Source organism: Nothoprocta perdicaria, unplaced genomic scaffold (assembly GCF_003342845.1).
Source record: "Nothoprocta perdicaria isolate Ctin4 unplaced genomic scaffold, notPer1 scaffold_21, whole genome shotgun sequence".
NCBI lineage: Eukaryota > Metazoa > Chordata > Aves > Tinamiformes > Tinamidae > Nothoprocta > Nothoprocta perdicaria.
The window spans coordinates 1780095-1803091 of NW_020455316.1; the positions used below are offsets into that span (position 1 = coordinate 1780095).

The 22997-nt window shown below is 46.3% G+C and overlaps 1 protein-coding gene across 1 annotated transcript in view; it reads left to right on the forward strand.

Annotated features, from left to right (window-relative positions):
- BACH2 (BTB domain and CNC homolog 2) overlaps positions 1-22997 on the forward strand; it is a 163534-nt gene that overhangs the window by 22783 nt on the left and 117754 nt on the right. Inside the window, exon 2 of the mRNA XM_026038398.1 lies at positions 10734-10820. The gene's annotated coding sequence lies outside the window, so the exon portion shown is untranslated. The remainder of the gene's footprint in view (positions 1-10733; positions 10821-22997) is intronic.

Here is a 22997-nt window from a genome sequence, read left to right on the forward strand (position 1 = left end):
ATTAAGCTTAAAAAAAATCTAGCAGGTGTTATGGTAAAACGTAAAGTACTTTTAGGGTATTGCTGTGTAGTCGTACCAGCCCCCTCATCCTGTGTTATCATTCCACACAAAAGCAAATGGGTTAAAGACACTGCGCAAAAGACTGATAGCAACAGACTTTAAAACGTTGCTTTGAGGTGCCTGCAGGTTGTATGTTGACTGCAAAAAAAAAAAAAAATGTTAATGACTGCAGAGCAAAGAAAACCAAAAGCATGTGTCTCTGTTCATACCTTTTACTCTAAAAAATAAAAATATGTTATAAGAAGCCTTCCATTTCCATTACTATATATTCTTTCTTGAAATAAATGTAAGGGACATTGTAAAAGTAGCCATTTATTTTTAGACATTTCTAGAAAACTCTGAAATAAAAGGATGTGAATGTAACCATGCTGCCAGACCCAAAAGACCCTATAAAAATGTCAAATAGAGCAAAGAGCCTGGATTTCTTTTGTGTCAGATTATAGAATAAGGCTTTAAAATGATTGATTGCAGCTTATTGTTTTAAGGGCAGTTAATTTCAGTCAGGAACTTCTAAACAGCCCGTTTAGGCTGCGCGTCCTCTGTACTCACCAAGACTTTGAGAATGAGAGAAAGGGTGACCCAACTCCAGGGCATGAGTGCGGCACTCGTGTGCCTTACACACACCAGATGGGCCCACCCTGCCGCTCAGGCACTGGTTATTCTCTTTACTTTCCCAAATCTTACTCATTTTCTCTTCCATAAATCACCAGTTCCATTTCCTAGCAATTAATCATTTTGCTTATTTTTTCTTCTATATTTAATCCTTCCCATTCATCAACTCGTCCGCCTATTAATCTTCCAATAATAGAAAAGTTGTATTTCTTGCTTTGCCAGTCCAGATCCCTGTTCATATGCCTTCATTTCCTGTCCTTTCTTTTGGTGACAGCAATAGATGCTCCAGAGGAAAGAGCAGTGCTCCTGCCCCACCTTGGATGGCAAATAGAGCATCCTGCGAGCCCACGATGTCCTGGCTTTATCCTGTATCTGTTGGGTCCAGACTGAAGCACGAGATGTTTACGTTCCTTCCCAAATTTTCTTCAGAGGGGAAACTCCTTTTTGGTCCCTGTCCAAATGCAACTGAACTCTTGGCTTCTGTCATAGAAAGTGGAATGGGTATGCTCCCAGATAGCTACATGTTACGTAGAACGTCCTTTCTTTTCTGCATATTGAGTTCTTATTTGGGTGACCTTTATCTTCATTACTGGGCAAAATCTGTAAAAAGCTGCATGCTGATTCTTAAAACGATGTTTCAAAGCAAAGCCTAATGTACCCTGGCTTGGTGAGGTGTGGGGTGTTAATAGCTGCAGAAGCGGGTGAGGATACAAAGCTCGGAGCCCCGAATCCCGCAGTGCCGGTACCGGCTGCCAGCTGACAAACCTTGGCCCAGAGCGCCTGGAAAAAGCAGCACGGAGGGGTCGGTGCCTCGGGGTTTGAACGCGTGTATTAAATGCCGTGTCTTCAACAGCATTTGCTGCATGCATCTCTGATCATTCCAGGACTTATTCAGACATCCGAATAACTTCCCACCTCCCAACTGCACGTCCATAATGATGCCCTTTGTTGACAAGTGTTGGTAAATTTTCTATAGGACACAATGTTGTTCCACATTTAACACACACATTGCTACTCGGATAAAAGAGATTTATTGTACCTTGCTGCAGCTGTCAGTGAAAGGAAATTGTGCATTTTTCCCTTGAGTGTTGGGATACTTTTTTTCCAGGCTTTCTTTCTTTGAAAGCTTTAGTGGCAGGGTACTTCTTAGCTCGCTCGCTCTTTTTGCTTCGTGGAGGAAAAATCACTTACTGCTTTTCTTATATTCAGAATTATGTAAAACATTTGCGGGACATAAGCAGGCAACAATAAATGCCACAGCAATCTATTCTAAAATAATTCCACTGTAAACCACACCAAAGAAAACAAAAATGCAAAGTTTTTCAAATCAATATAATATACAGGAAGTGACATTTAAAATCTCTTTTAAAAATCAGATGTTTTACCATTTTTTTCTTTTAAAGCACTGAGGATTTTTCCATTAGTTCAAGGGTTGTCTTGGAACCCCTTTAAGAATAAGTTTTTCCATTTTTTAAGAAGCTTAAGAGTTTTTTTCTTTCTTTCTTTTCCTTCAAGATGATGGTATATATTTGAGCATAAAAGCTTAACAAGCCCTGTAGTCATTTAATTGGCTATTTGAGAACCTGTGTTAGAGAACTGACCTCAAAAATATTAGGAAATGGTAGTCCCACTGCTTATCTTTACACTTCATAAAAAAACATTGTTTAATTCTTGGAAGAAGAAGGTGTTTCAGGCTCATTTTTTTCCTTTTTTCTGCTTTGCTTCAGTCCTGTTGGTGCTTTTCCTGGTCCCCCTCAGTGCGGGAACACGGCACTGAAACAAGTGTGAAGTTTATGGCTTTCAGCTCTCACGTTTGTCACTTTTGGCCTCATGCTGAGCTGCCCATGAGCAGGTTTTCCTGAACGCCCGTGGGAGGTGATGGCTGCGCTCGGGAGTCACCGCGTGGCTGAGGTTGGAAGGGAGCCCTGGAGAGCACCCAGTCCGACACTCTGCTCCAGCCCGGTCACCTGGAGCGTGTTGCACAGGACCACATCCAGGTGGCTTTGGAATAGCTCCAGAGAAGGAGACTCCAGGGCCTCTCGGGGCAACCTGCACGACCTGTAGAAGAGGTTCTGGCTGTGAAACCAGGGTTGTAGTCCCCTGCATTCAGCCCTGATGGCCCCCAGCAACCACAGAATCACAGAATATTCAAGGTTGGAAGGGACCTCTAGAGATCATCTAGTCCAACCTTCCTGCTCAAGCAGGGACACCTACAGCATGAGGCACAGGGCGGCATCCAGGCGGGTTTTGAAGACCTCCAGAGAAGGAGACTCCACAACCTCCCTGGGCAGCCTGTTCCACTGCTCTGTAACCCTGCTCCCCGCTCTCCCCATGCTGCGGGAAATCCAGCCCTCTTCCAGAGGGCGAGCGGAGCTGTGAGCCCTCTATACCATTCTGGGTTTTTTTCCAACTGGCTTTTTGTTCTTGCTTCGTTCAAGGAGCACGTTGGAGGGAACTTTCGTCCTGAGCCCAGCTTGTTGATCTTTTGGCTGCTGGGTGTCATGATGAAATGAGTAGAAACTGTTACTGCTCTTCTTCAGCATGAAAGGAAAGTTTCTCAAGCATCTGCCAGGAGCGCTTGATACCACTGAAGTGTCAAGACGTTATCTCAGTCGCTTAAATTCTGCACTTTTGCGTTTATTCTACTGCTGGGGTTAAAAAGGAAAATCAAAAGAAACTTGGAGGATGAAGTGTTTTGCAAATGAAGTACAAAATCTAATGTATTTAAGCTAGTAAAATTATCAGAACTGCTAATTGGTATCATTTTTAGCATTACCATTGAATCTCCTTTATCCAAATATGGTTTTGTTCCTTTTATCTGAAACTTCTGCACAGCATAGGGAAGAAATAAGTCTTTATCTCATCCTCATCTCCTGTATATTATTCTTTCAGCCAGAAGTGTCTCTTTGGTGTTCTGGAAATATTGGAGGTTTTTAAAATACAGTCTATTAAGGAAACATATTTTAAAAGATTTAAAAAAATAAAATCCTGTTAAATAATTAAGATGCTTTGGGCTTTATCAGGATTGACAGTGTTCTTGCCATAATATACATATGCAAAAACTGTAAGAAGTTTAATATTTTATAGCAAGGATAACTCCAAAACCTAAATCTGCTGGCTTGTTTCTATGGTAACAAATATTGAAATGTGTCTAGCCAACACTGAGTCCCCCCCTTTTAATTTCTGTCTTTGGGTTCTAGGAATTCATTAAAACTGTAGAATCCTTTTAAAATTGGTAGGCTCTGCTGTAAAATTCCTAAAGATTAATGTTGAACATAACTTTAAATTTTAACATAAATATTTCTTTTAGAGAGATTTCTTAGCAAGTGAGGGATTAGAGTTAGCATATTTTGAAGACTGTATGCTCATTGATCTGGTATTTTTGTTCTTCATTGGCAAGTTGAATTCTTTTTTTTTTCCTTTTCCTTTGCCTGACTATAGATAGAAAATGGAGTTTCAGCCTAAGGATTCTGCTGAAAAGGTGTCTTTTTTAAAAGGTATCTTAACCAGAACTGTCTGTCCAGCAGGTAACAGTGCCAGCAAGGTTTAAAGTTCAGGTTCAGCTCATATTCACTCACCTGTTCTCCTTCACAACTACCTCTTAAGGATCCAGTCCTACTCTTGTGCTTAAAGTGTTGAGTTATCAGGACTTTGGGCCTTGATTTCATATAATCGCACTTAATTTTTTGCTTAGGCCAGAGCATTTTCCAAGCATGCGATTTAAACCATTTTACATCTGTCATCCCTGGGTTGTTTTTCTTTTGAGGGCAGCTCAGCAGCGTTGGGAAGAAATCTGAAGTGTTGGCTGCGAGTTTCCATTTCCCCAGCGGTAACTCAAACCACAGGCACCTAGTCCTCGAAGTAAGAGAAAATTTTTGCGACTTTGAAGTGAAACAGCAGCTTGATGCAACATTTTGCACCATCCGGTTGACTAGCTAGGGTTAGATATACAGCTGGAAGCACAAAGACTTCCTCTTGCTGCCTATGGGGACCCTGATTTCTCCTGGAATGGAGTGAAGATAATGAGGCACCGAAAAGAAAATCCCAGGAGCTGAGACTTGTGGCTAACAGCTGCGTTACAGGAGTCCATAGCTGGGGATTAAATGAGTGTTTCCTTGTATCCTCCAGGCACGATAAGGAAGAAAGCAGGATTTTTAGTGGACAGGGAGTTATGCCCATGTTCCTGTGTGGGAATGACTGACTTCAGTGCTGCCCCGCTGGCCAGTGTTGGCAGCCCTTTGCTCGAAGGCCAGAATATCTTGTACAAAACACTGAGTGTAACTAAAGTTACATCTCCAAAATGCCCTTCTGCAATCACAAACTTTATACAGAAGAAGAATCGAGCCAGCAGTTCAGTTGAGAGTTGCTTCAGGTTAGATGTGGGAGAACTTGGAAATCCCAAGTCTTCTTTTCTTGCTTCACCCGAGTACGTATCTGCTTGTCTGCAGCCTGAGCCTTTTTTCTTTTTTCTTTCATACGTATCCTGTGGTGTTCTTTGACCCAACATTTTTGGTGAATTTATGAATTTTATGTTTTATGAGTAGAGGAGCTAGAGAATCCACGTGTGGCAGGTGTAGGAGCCTTCCCTTGGCAGCCCCGCTCCGTGAAGGGCATTGCTGTGCATCCTCTGCCCTACTGTGGTCTCGCCCAGGCTTCATCCGAACTCCATGGAAGAGCTTCTGCTCACCCCGGTGAGCCTTACCCAAGGAGCCGATGTAGAGGATATGTTCCTCAGTAAGAGTCCTCAAGAAAAGCACTGGCGTTTTTCATGGTAACTTCACCTCTTTTTGAAAAGGAAACAACCTACAAAATGAAAATTGGCCTTTCAGGAGACGGATTTTGAAATCTTAATACAGTTGTAGACCGTCTATTATAGGGTGAAAGTGGTGGGTGGTTTTGCTTGATGCCTCTGAGGTGAAAGCTTCTCCCCAGCTTTTTTAAATCTTTTTTTTAAGTCCATACACATTAAAAAGTTGAATCCTGAGAATGACTCAAGACATGCTGCAAACAAGTGAAAATGTTTTGCACTTTCATTTCTTGGGTTTAGTGTGAAACTTGATTGAAACTGCAGGTGTGCTGCAGCCCCAGCTTTTTTTTTTTTCTTCTTTAAAATCATCTGCTATAAGTGTAGGTAGCAAAATATTTTTAATGAGATAACTTTTGTTTGGAGGGCTCCTAGCTTCGTATTGATTGGCTTGTCAAGTTTATTCCCCCCAGAGCTGAGCAGGACTGAGAGCAGGATTCCACATGCGAGGGAATGCCGTGTATTTTCCCATTCCGTTCGGCTTTTACTCTTCCATAGGCAAAGCAAACACTCACTAAAGCACTAAAGGACGGTAGCTGTCGAAACGGCTTTCGCAGTGGACAAATGTGTCCACACCAGTTTTTCCACCTTTCTTTACAACATCTGGTACACATCAGGGACCTAACAGCCCCTTTTGACTCTGGGAGCTGTGAAATGAAAAGCAACTTGTGCTCTTGTGTGATCAGCTCTCACGTTCTCATGTGGGGTGTGTATGATCAGCCACAGCAAATTACTCTTTGATTTACCCCTGCATTTTGAAGAATACTCGCGGTGGGTTTCAGATGAATTGCTTGGTGAGCCCTGCAGGGAATGACTCTGTGTTTAGGGGAGATGTGAGCAGGAGCTGAAAACGCCGGGGGTTCTGATGTTTGCTCAGTGCAAGACAGACCAGAATTAGAGCCACAGTCGCTACCATTGGCCTTGCTTGTGTTTTTGCAGAACAGAAGTCCTTGTTTTTTCTGCGGAAGGAGCATCCGTGTTTTCCTTTTGCATAAGCCATCCTGTATAAAGATGTGTACGGGGTGATGAAAAACAATAAGCAGTGTGAGTGCTCGCATGGAAACATGCTTTGATACAGGAGGTTTCTTTCCTGCAGCAGGTACGTAGCCCCTTCGGAGAGGAGTAACGAGGATTAGTTTTAAATCTTCTTGATTGCTTAGTGCTGTCTTTGATAACTGAGGGATGTTTGCTTTTCCCGACAGCTTTCGTGGAGACCTGCCGTTTGGAATAGAGGGTGGATGGTGTGATTCCGTAATAAACTTTAACGCGATATTTCCAGCCACAGCGTTACCAAAGCCGCTCTCGCCGGCTCATCTCCCGGCTGTTTAAATATTCAGTTTCTCATACATGAGTCCTCTAGAGACAAAATTCAGAGGGCAGCGATGCTGCTGCTGCAATTTCATTTCTGTCCTCAGTTCCTTACCCTTACGGTGCAGTGCTCCTCGGTACCCACCATAGGTATTTTTTGCCACGCCGTTCAAGGTGGAAAATGTATTTTTGTTCAGCCTAGCCCTGAGGCAGCTCCAAACCTGCTCTCGCTTAATTAGAATACAGTGTAATGCCCTCCACGGTCAGCGGAGCTGTTGCTTGGGATGGGAGCGGAGGGAGGAGTACGCTGTGCTCGGGACAGGCAGACCCATCCCATTCCTGCTTGGAGAGAGAGCCGAGAGGCGCTGACGTCAGTGGGAGATGGGCACGTGCAGGGAGAGCGGGATGTCGCTCTGCGATGGGCGCGCGCCCCCGAGAGCGCCGTGCGGCCTGGAGCTCCTCTGTATGAGGGAGCCGTTCCGTCCCCGGCGTGTTTTGTTTCCTAACGCTGCCTCTTTTCCATCCTGACCATTTAGCAAAAAAAAAAAAAAAGAAAAAAAAAAGAAAGAGCCTTTTGGAAGACTAGATAGGTAACGAAGCCGTTAATGTCTCCTCCACGTTATGCACTTTAGACAATCTCAAAGGCTCGTTTCGCCTTTCATCTTGCAAACTGTTTTCTGCAGATATTTCCTAATGTTTCCCATGACGTTTTAGCCTGTTTCTTCAGAAGATTGTAGGGACTGAAAGAGGCTATTGTTTCTGCAAGAGTGCAAGCTCGTGCACATTTGCTAATCGGGTTGGTACAGGATTTCAAGAGTGGGTGTTTGACGGAGGAACAGGGTTTGGATGTGTTTGTCTGTGTATTCTTGCTAATCGCGTGCTCTCTTGTTTCATAAATAATACCACATTTCAACTTTCTAGGTTCTTTATGCGTGTTTCTCCAAAAGTTGAACTCCAGCATCATGAGACATAAACAAGGAAATGACATGGAGTAGGATTACGAAAACTGCAGCTAGCAGAGGTTCGGAGGCTGTTTTCGTTTTTCAGTCCTGTTCTGAGATAGGAATCGGCCACATGATTACGGAGAGAGAGACTCAGCGTGATTATTTTTCACAAATAACCAAGGCTTTAAAATTGATGCTTCCTTGCCTTGCTTGCTTGTTTCCACCCTGCCTGGGTCTTCCTTTTGAAGCATGTCTAGGGTAGGCAAACAAGTCCTTTTTAGCCTGACATATTGGAGGAAGAGTTTGGCAATCCACATGTGCTTGCCAGCTCTTGGGAAACTGGACTCTGATCTTTCCATTTACCAATTCTCTTGGCAAAGCCCGTGTGAAATCACGTGGGATGCTTTGCAGTCACGTGGCATTGCCTGCAAGCAGAGGAAGCGCCAGTGGTTATTTTTGTGCTATGTCCAAGACCTTCTGAGATGGAGCCGTCGCCGCAGAGCTGATTCCCCTTTTGGGAATGCTACCTAGAGGATCGCGCTTGGGTAACTCCAGCTCCTTTCTTATTCAGTGACCCAGATCTGCACCAGTGACGAGCTCTCGCCTGCTCTGTGCGCACAGGGAGGGCGGCAGTCGCCTTCTTGATTGCCAGTCCACAGGCATGTTCCCATCCGGTGCTTCCAGGCTTGTCAGGAGCCTTTTGGCTATTGCTGCTGCTGCTGCAGTGTCTACGGATTCGGTTCCCGTGGGCCTCGGAAGATGGTGTTGGGCAACTCCGGGTTGTTTTCACATACTGCTTTATGCGTGAGACAGCAAAAAATTCCTTGGAGCGTTTCAGCTATGTTGTACAGCTGGCGACAGCCCACTGTATCCCAATTTCCATAGCCTCCCAGCGTGGTCAGGAGTAAGTGCTGCCCGTGCACGGCTCCTGGTAGCAGAGGATACGGGCAAGGAAGAGTGGGACTTGGGGGTCCCTCGAGAATTGGTGGGGATTGACACTGCGGTTTGCTCGTGGGTGTTGTCTGGCCGAAATAGGTCTTGATGGATGCCCGGGAATTGTCGAGGGGTGATAAAAGCATTGCTAAAAGCTGAGGTTGTAAGAGAGTGGGGGAAAGACTGTGCAGTGGGGAGGCGTTGGGGGTGTCTGGTTTCGTTCACCTTCGGGCTGACTTCCTGAGCAAGGAGCTTCACCTGCAGTCGCTTGTGTTTGCAGTAGCTCCAGGCCGAGCTGCTCTGTCCCTCAGGAGTTCTTTGGTGCTTGAGTGGGATACGGAATGGGTCATGGCCCGGGTCCTTAAATTGCTCCCTCTTTTCAGTGGCTTTGTATGTGGGAGAGAGGCCTGGAGCTGAGCTGTGAATCCAAGATGCCCAGGACTCCTTTGCTTTGCGCGAGTCTGCGTTCCTGCAGCCAGGAATATCCGATGCGGGCTTTGCTGCCGGCTTTTTCTCCGCACCCCTGGGGTTTGCATGTAGGGCAGTTTGGAGAGCTCCGCGCTGTGGAGCTCCCTACTTACAGCCAGCGAGTTCATTAGAGCCCTGAATTATTTACCTTCAAGCATTCAAGCCCTGAATTATTTACCTGTAAGATGCGCCGTGCTGCCTTGCCCCTTCGGTTGAGTGCAGACTCGCGCTCCAGCACAGGCTACGTGTGTCCAAGGCAGCCCGACGTCCCGGGCCATTCCACCTATTCTGTTTGCCATGCATGTTTTTATTTTTTTCATATGCAAAGACATGAAGATACTGTAACTCAGGGCAGAGCGTGAATCCTAAAGCTGGTCTGCACAGCCCAATCTGCAGGGTTTTTGGTGCCGTGATCCCACCCCGCTGTTTGGGCCAGAGCGGCACCTCTCCGGCGTGCGGGGAGCCGGCAGCGCATGCCGCTCGAGGGGCTGCTCAGCACCGGGCGTTATTTCCCTGCCGCTCCGTGCTTGGCCCCGGGCTCCATTTGTATTGCACGCTGTCCACATCTGCCTGCAGAAGTTGGCAGTTTCCTCCTGACCTTTGCTGTTTATCCCTGTCACACCTGGGCATTTGACAAAAGATTTGGGAAGCGTCGCCACACTCCTGCGAGAAGGGAGCTGGAATGGAGGGCTGGCGATCCAGAGGATCTTGCAGCCCTGCCACGTGGATATCGCGGTATCTGTCACATGGAGCTTCCTACCCTGGACACAGAGCTCCCCTTGGCTGCGAGTGCTCGTCAGTTTTGCTCCAGGGAAACCTGGCTCACACGTTGGGTAGGGCCGTGTCTTCCCTTCAGATGATTCCGTGTGATTTTTAGTTATTTATTTTTGAAGGAGTGTCTTTAGTCAGGTTCTGCCCTACGGGGCTTTGTCTTCCTTACTTTAGTATGGAAACTTCTTTGTATAAAAGTGTCCATTATGGCTCATCTGTGTATTGATGAAGAAGCAACAAGCTAGTAATCTGTGAAGCAGGGGGTGAACCCTGGCACTAAAACACCCTTTCTGGACCTTGAAGCAGAATTGCTACTGAAATAATGTTGTGGGTGCAGAGGTCAGGGAAACTGCACGCTTAAGTAATTTACTGTCCGTGTAATTTTGCAAGTATTATTTTTACAGTACTACTGTACTCACCAGTGACATATATCTGCTAGTGAAACTGAAAGAAATTGAGAGAGAGAAGAAAGAAGAAAACACTCTCTTTTCCTCGGTATTTCTGTTTTTGGTGGCCCTGGGTGTCCGCTTGGCCGTGTTCCCAGCGCTGCCGGGAAGCGGAGCCGGCGAGGAGGGCGCGCGAGGTGCGGGCTGGGGTTATCCTGGCCTCCCCGCCACGCTCGCTCTGCTCTATCAGCAATTGCAGGGGAAAGGGCTTTCTTCTCATCTAGTACTTTATTGGTTTTTTTTTTTTTTCCTGGCATATATCAGGGGGAAAAACAAGAAAGAAAAACCTAAATATCTGCTGGGAAAAGCCAGCTACTGCTCTAATATAAATAACAGGTAATCTTGTGCAGTTAATCAATGTTCTTTTTTGTGTTGGTTTTCACACAGAGCCATGAGGCAAGAGAGAAGGTTTTAAAAACAGAAAAATGTGATTGCAGAAACACCATTGTTGGCAGGAGGACTCGGTGGATTCAGGTAATAACGTGACACTGCTTTTTATTATGTTTTAAAACCTGGCTCGATTTCAAGTTGACAGTGGCCCTTTTGTCAGGGACGGAGCAGCGGAGGAAGGTGACAAGGTATAACAAGACCCAGTGGCTGCCTGTTAAATCAATTCCAGCCAGGCGCGAGGGTGTAAGTGTTCTCACGGCAAGGGTAATTACTGAATAGGACAACGTTGTTAGGGCTGCCGTGGCTTCCTTCATCCTTCCAGGCTGTGAAAACTACGGGTTTTGTTTAGTGTTTCAGCCTGAGAAAGAGCTTTAATGCATCCTCTCACTGCTGGCATGCGGTAGAAGCTCCACGGTTGTTTAATGGAAGAAGGTCAAATGAGATCATTAGCTGTAGACTGTAAAACTTTCCAAATCTGTGAATATTTCCCTTGAATTACCCATTAAAAATTATTCTGGAAGAGAGCAGATTATTACCTACTAAAAGACTTGGACCTAGATTTTTGCTGCTTCAAAGCACTGCGCTGGCTGATGTGCACGTTTGTGAATGAAGACAGTTTCTCGTTGGGTAACTGGAAGAAACCTAACGTGTGATGTTTAAATATGCTGCTAGTATATTACAACAATCTCATCTTAAAATGATGTTCCTTAACCCAACCAGATGCTTTTTCTGAGGAAATGCAAGTTGCTAGCTAAGGTACATCTCTCATGCTTTTACTAAATTTAAATTTCATAAAATGTGATTATTTTCCTAATTGAGGGGGAGTGGAAGGTGGAGTGTGTAGTATTAATCATAATGGACTTCATAATTAAGGCCAGATTCAACCCTCAAAATTCTTAGGCAATCCCGGTGAGGTCATCAGGCTTTTCACAGCATTAGGGTTTTCCCCATGTGTGCTTGATTCCAGGGTAAGGGCCTGCAGTGACTTTTTCATGCCCCGCTTGCTCTCACATATGAGGAGATGTGAAGAACATGCATGTTTTCCAATGCAGGCTTATGGTTTTCAGGTGAAATTCTGTACTATTTATCAAGAAGCAGATATGCAGAGTAAGTCAGCTTAGATGGAGCTGGTTTTGACTGGTGATTCCTATACATTTTCTTTTTTAGATGCACTGGGGAAGATGCAACTGTGGCTTTGCATTTCTATATCCATGACAAAGAAGGGCTCTAAATAGTATGTGAATGGGTGTGGATTTGAGATTTTCCTAGAGCCAGTTTCTTTTGAATATTAAACTGCATACTCCAAGAAAATAGTTGCTGTATCAACATTAGTATAATAACAGATTATTAAAAAATCAATATCTAGTCATAGAAATGAGTCCTAGTGTAAGCAGTTGTGCGTACAGCTGTGTATGTATTTGCAAATGTAAAGGGCTTCTTTTCTTGTAGCACTGGTAACTTGGATAAACACTCCGTGTGTGACTCACTGCAGATACAAACTCACTTTAAAGGAGCAAGTGTGGGATTTGCTGAATATCCTATTGCTTGCTTCCCCAAGTGCTTGCATTAGGTCATGATTAGTCTGAAATTGGCCAACCAGGGAGGAAAATTACTGCTGATATCCCATAGGTGACTTCAGAAATACAGAGCAGCGTGGAAGCGCTTTAAAAATATAAATAGTAGCTTGGATTCATAAAATCATAAAGTAAACATATGGCACAAGGTCTTCTCAAATATAACACTTAAAAGCTTTTTTAGAATTTCAGGAAAAGCTTGTTTAGTCATCACAAGAAAAGTAAATATTATCTTCCTTTTTTCTTCAGATCTTTGTCATTCCATCCCTTCATTTTTTTCTTGCTTTTTTTTTTCACCCCAAAATTGTCTTCATTTGGGAGTGTTTTGGATTGAGATAGGGCAGTGGGTGACACCAAAACCAGGTGTTCCTGGACAGCCGTACGAGGGGGCAGGCGACGTGCTGCCGATCGTATTCCCGGCGTTAAATTCCTTATGGAAGTGCTGGCGTGGTGGAGTTGGTGCAGTGCACACGGAGTGCTCGGCACGTGCTCTCCGGTTCTCTTCCCAGCCAGCAAAGCCGCAGGCTCCCCCAGGAAGGCGCCTCTTTCTCCAGGCGATGCCCACGGAGGGCTCCTGGGGCTCCGCAGGAGGTGATGCCGCCTTTGGAAGCGGTGAATGAGAGAGAAGGAGCCGGAGGAGCCGGGGGCGGGCCGGGAGGCAGGGAGACAGAGAGGAACACGCGGCTCCAGCGGGAAATACGCTGCGCTTTACAGTTGCTCGTGTGGATAGAAACCAGATGGTGAGCTGGAACACCCGCTCGGAGGAGAGCCACAGAGCCAAACATATGGCTAATGGTTCCGAGGAGCAGCGCTCGGAGCCGGCGCTTTGCCGACCGCCTCGCGTTGCGGATCGCTGCGGCGCGTCCGTGCTGGGCGCAGCCAAGCGCCTCATTCCCAGCGCGGGCGCTGGGCGCCTTGGCCCGGCCTGGCCGGGGCCTCTGCGCCCAGCGGCCCCACTCGCGGCCACCAGGCCAAAACCTCCCACGGGCAGCGCTTCCCTCTCCCTCCCCTGTGCCTTGAATCCATTTATTCCCAACAGCGCCTCTGTGTGTGCGTGTGTGTGCGTGTGTGTGTGTGTGTGTGAGCGCGTTGTTGTTATTTTGTTTTATGCTGGAGCAGCCCCGTTCACCTCGGCTGCGGCGCTGCTCTTACATGCCCGGCATTTGAAGTTGCTGCTCGGGGAGCTCTGTGCAACACCGGGGCCCATGTTATCTAAGGAACTGCTGAGCTCATTCATCTCCTTTTCACGGCCCGCTTCCTTTTATTTTTAGCCAAATCCGTCAGGCCTGACAGGCGGGTAATTTGAGCCAGAGAAAGGGCAAAGCTCCAGGTCCTTTCCACAAAGCAATTCTTCTCCTCCCTCCTGGGAAGGCTCCAAACTTGGCCTGCTCCAGGCAGATGGATTTGTTGAGTCATGTGAGATCATTTACACAAAAACACAGTGAGGCAGTGAAAAAAAAAAAAAGGGAGAGAGAGAGAGAGAAAGAAAAAGGGAGCGGGAGGAGGGGGGAAGGGGAGGAGGGAAGGGGTGGGAGAGCGCGGGCGAGCGCGCGCCGCGCTGGATTCTGCTGCGAGCGAGTGTCGGAAATGTGCTGCGAGGCAGCTAGACAGAGGAATGCAGCAGCTTCATTCTTGTATAAGGTAATGTCTAGTTTACAGTGCAGGGTGGAGCCAGCGCAGAGGAATCACTCGAAAACAGATTACTCATTTAAAAACCCGAATTTCTCCTCAAAATAATAAAAAAAAAAAAAAAGAAAAAGAAGGGGGAAAGGAGAGCGGGGTGGGGAAGGAGGAATACAAACGAGCCCCTGACCAACATGCCCAGCCGCTCGCAGCGGCGCGCGGGCAACAAAGGACACGCTGTTGACAGCCCGGGGATGCCGGCCGCGGTGGAAGGTGGCTGCAGGAGCGGAGCTGGCCGTGCGGCTGCGAGGGATGGGGCTTTGTCTGCGGGCCGGCGTGGCGGGAGCGGGGCGCTCGGCCGGCCCCACGCGCAGGGAGCGCCGCGGGCGGCCGGTGGTTGCAGGCGGCAGCTCCGGGGGGCCGGGTCTCGGCGGGGTTTCGCGGACACGGTGTTGGGAACGGCGCGAGGTGGCTGCGCTGGCTCGCGGGCGCTGCGTGGTGGGTTTGGTGCCGTTTGCAGCCTACACTCACCCCACCGTGTGTGCTTTTCTCCCCTTTCTTAAGTGGGTGATGAGTGAGAATATCAAACTTGGGATTTTTTAGATCTTGTTGCATGCAGGGGGATTATGTTAGGTTAATTTATGCAGTTTTCGAGTGTTACACATTGGAAGCTTTAAATAGGCATGGATGACTATATTTATATATTTTTAATATCACTTCCTGCTGCTTCAGATTTCTTTAACAATGCGGTATCTAAATATTAGTGTTTTGTCCTGACGGTGGCTGGAGTGACAGGAGTAGGAGCAGCGACTGGGGCGGCAAACGGTGAGACCACAAGCACCATGACAAGTTTCATGCAAAACGTTTTCTTAAATCCTCCGCCACAGTTAAGCAAGATGCGGAGCGTGGCTGTGTGGGCTCGCGTTTTAACGTGCCCCTTGCTCCCACGGAGCAGCGTCTTCCGCAGACCGCACAGCCGTGTCTGTGAGGGGCTTTCCTCCCGGGAGGGGAATGTGCATTGGGAGCCTCCCTCGCTCTGGTTGACCTGCTCTTCCCCTTTTCTCCTCCCGCTCTTGCACACTTCTGTCTACAAAACCGCTGGATCTCATGGCCCACTTGCCGGGGGCGCGTTGTCCTCCTGAGAACGTCTTCTCTTCGTTGGGCTCCCTCGTTGCATGTATTGGAGCCGCACCTGGCAATGTCCCGTGTCCCAGCTAGGCTCCTGAAAAGCGATGGGGTTGTTGCTCCTTGGAGTTCACAGCTCGTGTCAGGGATGAGAGGTGGCAGAGAACAGGCACATAAGAGAGAGAAGTACAGCGAGAGGTGAATCTTTCACTGTGCAGGACGTCATGGCCATAGTATGGCAGCCTTTAATGAGGAATGCTTGTGGGTTGCCCTGAGACGCTCGGGAAGGTCCCAGAGAAGGGCGGCATTGTTGTTTATTACATTGGCGTGAATGCTCTAACTTTCATTTCCTCCTCCCCCAAATCCTACGTTTTCTACATCTGGAAATCTTCTGCAAGCTTTCCCATGGTTACTCGGAGCTGCAATTCCAGTGAACTTTGTAAAAGCTCACTTTATAAAGCTAATCTCCCATCAGTGGAGAGACTGTGAGGAGCAAGAGTTTTCTTCGTAAGATTTTTGCCTTAGTGGCCAAACTCTATGTAATTCTTGCATTAACTATTTAATTAATTATTGATTAAATGGTTAACAGCTTTGCCTCTATTTGCTACACTTTGAAGACCTGAATTTCTTTTAATCGCCCTGCAGAGACTTGGTGTTATTTCCACCTGCTCCCCAATCCCCTTTTCTTGTGATCTGAAGAGGCCACACATGTCATCATGTGCCTCTTATATTGGCCGTCCAGGCAGAGTAGATGGGTTTCAGGAACCATTCATGACCTGACTATCAGGAAAATCAGCTTTACTCTTCCTTCCCTCTTTTTCACGGCTGCTCCGCTTCCTCTCCTTCTTCTAAAATTGTGTTGTCTGTAAGATGCTATCAGCCCCTTAATTCTTTTATCTAGCTTCTCAAACTGCTTCCATTCTTCTGGTCCTACCACCTTTTCCTCTATCTCACAATCAGATCTGAAATTTCTCGGTTATTGGCATCTTCCTGAGTTGTGTATACCGTGGCGCTGCCTCCTTTGGGATCCGAGAAAGGATTCATTCTGAGTGCGTGCGTGTTGTGTCACGTCTTGCACTTGGCCTCAGTTTTCACAGCGTACAGCAGTTAGAGGACATCTTCTCAAGGCATTTTTCTTTCATTCTTGCCTTAAGCAAGTAGCTCTCTTCAAAGTGTTGAACCGAGAGCGCAGGAAAGGTCAATTCCTTGACAGGTATATATTGGGACTTAAAGAATTGCGTGTTGTTGCAGGCTCTCTGCAGGTAGCTTTCCATCAGCACAGGTAGCACCGGTCGCTTTCTGCCTGCAGTATCCAGGTAACAGCCAAGTGCATTAGAGCATCTCTTCTGTTTCTCGTGTTACTTCTACACGGGGAGTCTACATTATTTTCCTTCTTGTTCTGAGGACCCTTGAATGTAGAAAGCCTCCAGAATGGAGGGCTGAGAGAGACACATACTCCCCAGCCCAAATGCAAGCACGTGTCCTAGCTGGAATGAGCCGTAGCTGCCGTCGTGCTCATCTAGGTCAGATGAGCAAGAGATCCTCGGCGCATCGCTAACCAGATCAGCAGAACCGTAGATTCTGCTCTGAGGTTTGACCTAGTTGCTCTTCGTGGAGTGGGGTAGCTCATGGCTGCTTCCTGGAATTCACACAATCAAGGTGCACTCAAGTACTTGCTTTTTCTTCACTTGTTTTGAGAAATGGTTCTTTTCTTTGGACCGAGAGATGCTTCACTTCTTTCCAAAGACCCTGCTGTGTGGCATAATTGGATAACCTGCTTGAGTCTGAAGTTGTGCCCAAGACTGTGCCCTCTCCACAAGCTAGGTGACCCGGTGCTTTCAGCTCAAAGTATTCCACTTGAAAGAACAAAGTAGTAAATCTGTCCAACAGAAAACTTGAGCAAACTTTGTAATTCTCACCAGAGGGATCAGTGAGTTGGCAGGTGACTTTTAAGATATACATGGCAATGACTTGCTCATATAGTACGTGCTCATTTATAGAGTTGACAAGCACGTATTTACCTTAAGATAAACAAATCAGTAGACCCAACAGATTCTCCCTTACAAAGAATCATGATCCTAGTTGGAAGTTATGTAGTTGTGGCAATTTCCTCTCCTTAAAACGTGTATCTATTGGATGTGTCAGAAGGGAGACATAATTTGTTCCTAACAGATACTAGGCAAAATTTCCATGGATTCTTTTTTTCCTTTAAAGCACTAAATGCATGCAAATTTTTCATACCCAATGATGGAGAACTGGTGCAATGGCAAAATGGAAGACTGTGTATGATATACTCTGAAAGTTAGCTGTGTCTAGTTGTGGCCAAATCCCATTAACTGTGATTTCCCTTCTTTCTTTTTGTCCTTTGAGCCTTCTGGATAGCGGCTTCTCTTGACAGCTTGAAGTTGTTTGGAGAATCTGCTCTGAAAATCTCCCACCCAGTTCCCTCCTCTCAAAGCACACAAGACTCTGGGAGCAGCTTTATCACTCAGTGATCAACTAACTTCATTTTCTGTTACAAAGTCTCAGTCAGTCATAAACCAAATGAGCTTAAATTTCTCTCCCATCCATTCTGTGGTGGACAGCAGAGGTGGAAGTGCCATTGGTAGTCAAATTTTGACTATTGGTTTACTGAGGCTTCAATCCAAGTGGACAACAGAGCATGTGTTAAAGTGGCTGTTTAAAATTTCCTTGTAATATCCTTAAAGATCATTGAGACTTGCTTGAGGATTTCTCATGATGATGCACGGGCAACCTCTGATAGTGCCATCATAGCAGCAGGTTTTTCAGGTTTCTGCATTAAAAGGTATTGAGTCGTTTTCAGGTTTTGTTCAGTCCATTAGCTTTTAGATTATAGTCCTCTAGTGTTAGTAACTGCTAAAACGATCCTTTGCTTTTTTTTTTTTTTTTGAATCTGTTGGAAATTAAGTTGGTGTCAGCAAAAGCCATCTCTGATCACAGGCTCTGAAAGAGTCTCTTTTTACCTGCATCACAGGCCCCTCACTTGTTTGCAACCTTTCTGTAATTAATTAGCGAGTACTGTTACTCCATGATAAATTTACTCTTCTGTAGCACAGGCTTGTGAGCCATATTTGGTGTTGAGTGGATGTATCACTGCTCTTCAGGCATTCTGGAGCCTAACTAGCTGCTATCATTCACTCCAGTTATATATTCTGGTTGTTTTCTTGTGTCCGTCCTGAAGTAAGTGTGTTAACACCAATATTTTTAGTTAGAAGCCTGTCAGATTTGCTCGGGAAAAAACATGTCATCGCTTTCCAGAAATATTTTTAAGTCGGTGGCATTATATTCAAGTGTTTTCTTCATGTGATCCAATTCTGAGTGCTAAAATGAAAGACCTGGTATTACTTTAGTACTCCTCTTACAAAAACAAGACAGTCTGCTCTTGCTTTTGTTTTTGGAGGAGTAGAGCAATATGTCTTCTGCAACAGCTTCTCTAATTGCAACTTGAAAAGACCCTTAAGAGGTCTGCTAGGAAGAGATTTCCTCGTTGAAAGCAGTGGTTTCAACAAAGTTTTGACTGGTACTTTAACTGGTGCTCAGTTCCACGTTTAATACCTCTTGATTACTATGGTCCCAGCGTAAATAAATGAATTTGGTAGCTTACTGGATCGTGCAGATGTTGAAAGACTGCCTCCTGCACCTAAATATTCCTTTTATCAAGGATATCTGCTCTCATGTAGCCCCAGGCTGTTGCCTGCTGATTAGGAAAAAGGCAGTGCCACGTGTGGGAAAACAGACCAAACAGATGCAAGCGCTCCGTGTTAGAAAACAGAAGATCTGAGCAATTTCAGTTTGTCCTTGATTTGAATACTTTCCGAAAATTCCTAGGAAAATGCTAAAGAACCAAGTTGTGAGGCCATCGCCTTCTGGCAGGACGGCATAAATAACGGATGCAAGTGTCCCGGGAAAGCGGCTTTCGGGGGGACTGCATGTTGGGTCCTTAGGCCGCCATCGGCGGGTCTGCAGCTCCTGCAGCGCGTGGGGCCGTGCTCGACCAGCTGGACAGTTTCCATCTCTGGCCTCATGTGAGAACCCCGCTGGTTAGGGCAAAACGTTCTTTTCCCCTTGTTGGCGGCGCGCGGGCACAGGTGTTTGCCTGGCGTGGAGGCAGCAGAGCCGGCGCCGGCGCGTGCCAGCGCTGCAGAGGAAGTCCCCGCGCTCGCGAGCGCGTGGAGGGCACCGCGGCACAGCCGAAACCCGCTCCGCTCGGCTTTTGAGAGTGAGAGGTTAAAAGGACAGGGTAAACCACGGGCTCGGGCAGCCTCCTCCATCTGGCAGCTCTTGGGTGACGCCAGGTTGGTTCCCGGGTTCGAAATGCGGTGACGGTTTCAGCCCTGCCCACAGGCTGACAATCTTGCACCTAATGGGAAGCTCTGGTTCTTTGGGGTTTTGCCTGTTGGCAGTTTAGTCCTCGGAAAGAACTGCGAATAAAGGGATGTAGGTTTATGGGCGTTATGAGGTGTTCACTGTTCAAAATAAATCTGCTGTGATTAAACTCTGTGTGGGTTTGGGGGAGAGGCGTTTCAGTGCCCTAAATTTTGGAGGAATTTCAGCATTTAAAGCTAATTTTAACTGTGAAGCCTCACCGAGTTACGTAGACCTGCAAAATGTTGCATTTAGCCCTGATTGGGAAGCATCGGAAGGCGTCGCTGGAGCAGCCGCTGCAGCGGGGAGAGCCCACGCGCACGCTGCTGCTTCCAGAGGAACGGCGGGTCCGTATTTCCAAACAGGAGTGGGGACACCCTCGAGTTGGTGCCACATGCTTTGCTTTTCAGTAGGTGGCAGGAGAGGCAAAGTGACAGCTTGGCTTAGGGAGCTGCTTCTCCGCATGCCACAACGAGGAATTCGGGCTGTAGCACACCTGATGTCCCGCAAAAACGGGACACCTGATGTCCCGCAAAAACGAGAGACAACCACCAGGTCGCCAGGTGCGTTTGTGATGTCTGTCATCTGGGGTGTTGCACATTGGGTGTCAAGAAGCTGGGAAGGTTTGGCCTGTGTGTTGGACCATCAGTGCTAAGTGCTACACTGCATGCTGCATCTCGCGCTTCCGCAGTGCTCCTGGGGGGCACTAGGGGGGCACCAGGGACGAGAGGACTTGGTGGCAGCCGGAGCCAGTCCCAGCTAAGGCTGCAGCAGTCCATGCTCCTTCCCTCTCCCTGTTCCCCTCTTCTGTCATGCGCTGCTTTTGGTGCCGACAAGACCATGCCATGAGCTGCTCAGTGGGGCAAGTCCAGCCGCAAACTAACCAACCTAAAGAAGCAGCTGTTTTGGGGGGGCAGCTCCTCAGAACCTTCTTGCCTCATCATGTTGTGAAGGTTGAGGCATAGAGAGGCCTGGGAACAAGGGACTGGAGGCAACAGAGGGGCTGCAACGTGGTATTTCAGGCCACAGCAGAGCTGCACCCTTGACCTTCCAATGGAGCGAGAGATGTGTTTCTTTCACAGAAAATCAAGTAGTTGGGGAGATACTTCCCTAATCCAACGTGTGATGTTCTTGGGCTTCTTATCCGCAGTGGGATAAAGTAACCTTAACAGTCTGAAAAACTTGGTCTTTCTAAGCATAAGGAGTTTTTCCCAGTGTAGACAAATCTAAGAAGTAAAATGAATAGTGTTATCCCCCCTGTCCCTTACCTGGACATATATCTCCCTTTTGAAGGTGAGATGTTTGCTCTATCTCCCGCTTCAGTTAAGATGAATGGCTTCTTTCTTTTTTTCTTTTTTTCCCTTCTCTTAGTTATGGGTTATTTGGCCTCCTGCTGCACACAAGGACAAAATCTGCTCTGATGCATATGTAGCTGTAGCAAAGTCAATGAGGTTGCATTTGGAGAACAGAGAAGGTGATTTGGCTCAGAGCTTGTAACGGGAGAAAGGAAGCACTTTTTGTCCATTGATTTATAGAGAATTAGCGTATGGTTAAAATATGTCCACTCATTTGCTGTGCTATTTTTCCAAGGATTGTTCTCTGGAGGACTTTTGGTCATAATGGAAACAGCTTTATTGTGCTGGCCTGCCAGAGGGCATTGAATTTGTCTTAGAGCCAGATGAGTGGACAATATTTGATTCATGCTTGTCAAAGGAACGTGTACTGTATGTACCAGACAGCTTCCAATAATGACTTTAGCTCTCCTTTTGTGTGTATTTGCACTTAAACTTTAATATGGTGGCATATCAAAACAGTTGGTTGTATCATAGCCTAAATTATGCATATTTGGTCAATGACTAGTGCTGTTGAGCAACCATCACTTTATTACTTGGCTTTCTGTTTATTTCTGTGCCCCTTGGTGTCAGAGACTTTTTAGCTGTCTGTTAGAGATATTGATATTCTCTTCTTGCAGTTGAAGCTGATTGAATATTGAAGTGGTGTTCAAATTACAGAACTGCTGGTGTGATGTAATGGCAAGGACAAGACATCTGTGCATGTACTTGCTCGGTTGTCTTTGCTGAAGAGCCTGACAGCCCCACGGACAGAATCAGAGCACTTCTGTGCATCTAAAAGAGGGTGAAACATCACGTCCGTGCTGACAAGGAATGGAGGCAGGGACGTGATGATGTATTGAAGGGCGTGGAGGAAATCTTTCCCATTAGAACCAGGACTCCTCCACGCCACCTCCATGGCTTAACCTCTAATCTCCGTTAGTGTGAGCTTTACTTCCCCTTCTCCAAGAAACATGAGTCTTCCCATAGACTTCTTATCACGTGGGGCAAGCCCATGTTTACGAGTTTGAAATCATGTTTAGGAGTCAGTGCCATGAAATCCAGCACATTCAGAGAGGAGCTGTAACTGTAGCTTGCAGCATTTCAAAGGGAAGTGCTCCAAGGAGCACCAACAAAAGTTTATAGCTGCTCTGTCGTTGCCTTACGTGCAGTTCAGGTTTGATCTTCAGAGTTTTAAGTAGCTGGAGCAGATTGAGGACCCTGATGCACACCGGGTTTGGGCAGCTCTGGGGCTGCTCCATCCCTGGAGTTGTGCAGGCTTGTTGCGTTGAAGTTGTTGAGCTGTGTTGTAAAGTCCAGGAGTTTACTCACAGAAAGGTGAGTGAATTGGCGAAAAATGGAACCTTATTGGCCAAAATTGCTGGTGTCTTTTGCTGCTGCATTGAAATGAGTAGTATGCCTTCAAGTGCTTCCTCACGGCTGTGAGCAGATTGAGCTGTGAAGTGCTACGCTTGGTAAAGAAGATCAGGAGGGAGTTCCTGCTGTTTTAAAGCAGTTGTTGTCTGACACTGATTATGAAAAACAAGCTAGGTTGGAAGAGTAATTTTTTAAAAGGTATTTCTGTAAGGAGTTCGTAGAAAGGTTTATGCCATTCTCAAAGATGTCTTATTGCCCTTTAAAGTGGATACCTGGCTTGGTGATTAGGAAAAGAATGTTAAACAACAGGAATTTAAATAGCAGTACAGCTTCCTTGTAATAATTTCCCAAAAGACATATTGGTAATTCTGCTAAATAGAGAGCTTAATAGACTTTAATAATGTCTACTTTAGAGACTTCATACACAAAGGAATTATGCATAAAAGGTGCGTTATAGTAAACAGCTACCATTTTATTTAACTAAGAATCTGTTGGGGAAAAACAAAACAATAAAATACAAACAGTGCATTGTACCTGGCAGCATATTTTGGAGGGGTTAACACAAATAATTCTTGCCACCTGACCTATCTCTTTGCCCATTTTTCTCAAGGTTGCAACTGTGTTATTTTACCTATAAATAAAGAAGCTTCCCCACATCATTGTTAGTTTATTTTTAAAAACTTCTTTACCCACCGGAGTGCAGTGGTTAACACCGAGAGCAGCTGCTGCTCAGCAGAGCTTCCCACCGCTTGGCTCTGTTTTCCTTTGATGTGCCCGTTCACTATCTTAAGAAGTACCTGGTGAGAAACGCAGAGTAACTCTTATTTTTTGTTGCTGTTTCAGCA